At 35.4% G+C, this 5156-nt stretch overlaps 1 pseudogene; it reads right to left on the bottom strand.

The window, feature by feature from the left end:
• Positions 1-284: 284 nt before the first annotated feature.
• On the bottom strand, positions 285-1538 carry LOC105993199 (annotated as a pseudogene).
• Positions 1539-5156: the final 3618 nt, after the last annotated feature.

Below are 5156 nucleotides of genomic sequence, written 5' to 3'. Positions count from 1 at the left end.
TGGTATATTGTTTCAGTTTTTCCTTGCTGTGGAAGGTTTTTATTTGTCCTTCTGCTATGAATGATAGCTTAGCAGGGCAAATTATTCTTAGTTGGTAGTTATTTGTCTTTAGGGCATGGCATACCTCATCCCATGCTCTCTTTGCTTTCATGGTCTCTGCTGAGAAGTCTGAGGTATTTTGATTGGCTGATCTTTATAGGTGATTGTTCTCTTCTCCCTGTCAGCTTTAGGAATTCTTTCCTTAGTTTCTGTTGTTCATGTATAGAAAAACATCTATATCATCTTTATTTTTCTGTAAGCAGATATAATTTTTCAAAAATGTAGTCAATTCCCCAATATTTATGTCATTCTTCGAAAGCATCAGCTTTCTCAAGGAAACTAATATTACATTTTGTCCCAAACAGCCTTCTAATTTTAGCATCTGTAACATAAAATAGTGGACCTGCATGTTTTGTTGGATCATAAGATGAAACAGTCAGGAAGTAGTGGAACACTTTTCTTAAGAGAAACCATATTACATCCGTGTAACATTTGCAATCATCTGGATTGTTGGTGACTAATGCTTCTCTATCCATCCCCTTTACCCTGGGAAGGTAAAATATGCTGCAACAGTACAGTGAAATGTTTCCCAAAGAACTCTTAAATACTGTGGCCCCATGTATTTTGGTCAGTTGTTCTGAGTAAGAAAGATTTTGCTCCTTAAGAAATTCTGGTATCCCAAGTTCACTGATTTCCATACCAACCGCACTGTGGCCCCCATCATTGTGGCAAATCATTTCATCTCAACTGCTTCTCCACAAAGAGGAAAAAATACTCTCAGTCCACTCTGGCCATTAAGAAAAGTCTCTAGATGCTTCCTTAATAGCTGATTTGCTTTTTCTTGATGAAACACAGTATCACTGGTCAACCATTCTTTCACGGTTAGCAGTCAGGTCTGATGTACCTCAGAATCAGGGAACTCTTTAATATAAAGTGATGCTTTTTGTGTTACCCAGTGTTTGTGGACTCTTATGTCTCCAATCCTGCTCACCCCGGGACCTGGGAAGGTTATCTTGTGATGGTAAGCGGCAGGTTTTTGGTTATCATGTGGCTTACCTGGTCTCTGGCCCCATCCCTGTCCCCTCTCAATATATTTTTATTTAACTTATGATTATTGGACTTTGTATCTTTGTCTTCACAATCATTTTTAATGAATTTTTTGATGATCAATGGGGGATGATACATTAGTGGGTTTTAATTTCATTTACTTATATTTCTGTGAAGACTAACTTATTAACATGCACAATTAATCAAGAAAAGAAAATCATAAAATCCCTAGAACATCTTAGAGTAGTTAATGGTATCTTAATCTCAAAACCACTATAATCAAAAGATATTAATGAGACTTAAAATTCAAGTTGGAACTGAAAATCCTTGAGATCTTATTGATTGGCATGTGTTTCTCCTTAATATGTACATGAATACCTTGTCATAATAAATTACTCTTTGTTCAACATTGATGAGGTTGTGGAGGGTGAGTATTTACCTTCAAATACCATATTATCTTTTGAGGTTAATTATAAGTGTTTTATTAAAAATAGCAAAAGTTTTTTTTCGAATTCCTATACATGTGTGTACATGTGTGTGTGTGTATGCAGACAAAGCATCCAATGTTCATATGTAAGACAAATCTCACATTAGAAAAAAAAAAGTTCATAATTTTTACTTTACTATTTAACAGTCTAGAAAAAAAGTCTATAAGAAGTTATTTCCAAATAATCATAATAAGTTAATGGGAAGGATTAAATGCTGGGAAAATAAGAGATAAGATGGGAATTCAGTTTCTTTTACAATCACAATGTATCTAGTTGTAACCAGGTATCATTATATTCTATTAGAAAGGTAAAATAATTTCATACAGTGCAACTCCTTACTGCCAAAGTTCTAACATGTGACATGTGTTCACAATATTTTGACCCAGATAATTCTACATAAAGTGACTTCACAGTCCGATTAATGTCAGCATTTCCTTGGTAATTAGGTTCAAATACAAATGTTTCCCTCTTTACTGTCTCTGATTAAGTTTAGCTTCCTTCTGGACATGTACTAGAGGGAAAAAATGATTGGAAGTATTTTTTTCTTTCTCTAGTTTTGTATCTTACTATGAGAATTAATCAGCAGTACTGTCCAGAGGTTGGGTGGCAATTTAGCAAGGAAAATGAGGCCATCATCACAAATACCTTCAGTCTCTGCATGTATGCACATTGATTCTGGCTGATTTTTTTTCAAACAATTCATTCCAGAGGTAAAGAAATCAAATGTTCCTCTGAACCAAAGAATTATATAGGAAGTAATAAATCAAGACACGTTTCATTTATTTTTCCTTTGTATACAAAAATTGTAGAGGTGGGGGAGAGATGCTATTGTTATATTATTGCTTATAAAAATCTTAAAAGAGATAGTTATATTGTAGCCCATCCCTGACCTCTGGAGATTACACTCTGTTAAATCTATAGAATTTTTGTAATATTATAAAACTATTACACACTTACAATGTATCTTACAAAATAGCTTATACTTACAAAGTATCTTAGGGAACAGGAATAAAGAGTAAGTACACATACAGACAGACACACAGATCCATGGTTTGATGTAACACATAGTATGTTGAGAAGATCAGCAACAATGAAATAAGTAAAGCATACTGCAAATTGGCTAGTAAGACCAATTATGAATGAAACCATAGAGGTTGGAAGAAGATAGGAGTACTTCAGGACAAGAAAAGTGAGGTTGGAATGAGGCCTTATAGGTAAGCCACTTCAAATGCCAAATATTTTGTTCTCAATAACTTGAGAAATTATTATTTTGCCCAGAGAAGAGTCAAAGAGGCCTATTTGGTGGCTGCTGATATATTCCAAATGAGTAAGCTTAGACTAAGAACAGGTATGTGAGAAGTGAGGAGTATGTATGTTCTGAAAGTTAAGCCACCAGAATTGTTGATGGAGTTACCAATTGGACTAGAGAAAGGGAGTTTAAAGCATAAATGTAAGAATAATATGAAGCTGGAGGCTGGTGGCTCATAAAACTGAGACTGAGTCTTTCAGGAGACTGAGATCTAAGGATCATGGTTGAAAGCCAACCTGGGCAGAAAAGTCCAGGAGACTCTTACCTCCAATTAACCACCTGAAAACTGGACATAGAACTGTGACATAAAGTAAAAGAACAATAGTCTTCAGCAAAAGAGCTCAGGGACAGCACTTAAGCCCTGAGTTCAAACCCCAAGACCAACAACAGTAACAACAAAAAGTATATTTTTTTAAAAAAATTATATGAAATGATTGTAAAATGTTGACTGTTAGGGGGTAAGCAATGTGAGGATGAGGGGGAAAAGATAGGGCAAAGAGGGTGAATAGAATCAGAATACTTTATATATGTGTGAAAATAACATAACAAAACCCACAAGGAGAAAGTAAGGGAAAGGGAAAGATAAATAGGATTAAATTAAACCAAAGTAAGCATATGCATGTTTAGAAATATCACAATGAGATTCATTTGTACAATTGATGTATGCAAATAAAAATAGGCTAGAAGAAGAATTCTATGAAATATTGGAAGTTTCAATTGCCCAAGATTACAAGAAAGTTGGAGAATTTCACACTCTTATAGTACTCTCATTTAATATTTCTAAAGTCCCATTCTTTATTTCCCATCCCCAAGATTCTACTTCTCTTAGTCCTCTACAATTCTACTCTTCCCCTGATTTTATTTCTCTATATTCTACCACCATACATGCATGGGTTTGAACCTTTTATTATAGTAGGAAATAACCATTTCAATAGAAGATATGTTATAATCTTAATTCTGGTCCATTTTATATCATACAGTTGAGGTTTGGGGAAGCATAAATGAGTTCTCTAGTGAATGGTTCCTGTACTTATCTAACTAGGACAAATGGAAGAACATATGATAGCTTAAGAGAAGTAGAATTGGGGGAGGACAATAAGAAATAGGACTTTAGAAATATTAAACTGGAGTATCCTGCTGGAGTGTGAAAAGCTCCTTCTTGTCCAAGCCATATATAGTCTCATCCTGTTCCCTTTCTCCTGCTGGTGCCAATGTCCTTGGGGAAGAACAGAACCCTTCTCCATTTGGCATATGCATGGGCAGCTCAGCCCTGAAAGTGTATTGTAATAGCATACATTCTGGGCTAACTGAAGACAAACGACTACTATTGTATAGCACTGTAACAGTTAATTCAGATACCCAGTGTGCTCCAGTAATGATTATGATCCAGCACATAGGATTATTTTCATGAAATTTTTAGAAAGTTCTATATTTGATTTTAGCCAAATGACTGAGATAGTTTTAGAATTGATCCCAGAGTCTGTAGTTAGCATATGTTCTTCCTGATTGTTCTAATCAGCTAAATACAGCAATCATTGAAGAAAGAATGTTATGCTTCTTCTCTTACCCCCAAAATAATATTAAATGCAAGTTCTCATGTATTCAAAAATGAAATTTCTTGTGACCACTTATGATTTAGAAGGCTTATTCTCACGCACATATTACTCTTATTGTTGTCTCCAAAATCTTGGGGGGGGGCTGAACTCTGGGCCTGGGTGCTGTCCCTCAGCTCTTCAGCTCAAGGCTAGCACTCTACAACTTGAGCCACAGCACCACTTCCGTCTTTTTTCTTTTTGCTTACGTGGTGCTGAGGAATCGAACCCAGGGCCTGAGGCATGCAAAGCAAGCACTGTACCACTGAGCCACCTTTCCAGCCCTCCAAAATCTTTTAAAGAACTCTCTCTGCTTGTTTTTTAGTATATAGCCTTCACTCAGTTCTTCAGAGTGAATTAATCATCCTTTATTGAATTGTTACCAAATCAGAGTTATTCACTTGAAGATAATGGTGGTTAATATTTTGAGTGCATCATGAAATATGCAATATGAATGCCCCCAGGCAGCAAGTTGTTAGTGAAATAAATTTCAAGAAACTTGACAAATAACCTAAGATAGAGTTTTTAAATATTTATATCCCATCCTTATCTGTAATCCTCCCAATTCCTGGCATAAACTCTATGAACTCTCTTTCAATGGGTACAAGGTATCTTCTGCCATTTGTGCTAATTAGATAAGTATAAGAACCATTAACTGAAGAAGTCATTTATGCCTTGCAA

Source organism: Dipodomys ordii, unplaced genomic scaffold (genome assembly GCF_000151885.1).
Source record: "Dipodomys ordii isolate 6190 unplaced genomic scaffold, Dord_2.0 Scaffold93, whole genome shotgun sequence".
Lineage (NCBI taxonomy): Eukaryota > Metazoa > Chordata > Mammalia > Rodentia > Heteromyidae > Dipodomys > Dipodomys ordii.
The sequence above is the reverse complement of the archived record's forward strand: the minus strand, read 5'-3'. Positions and strand labels throughout refer to the sequence as shown.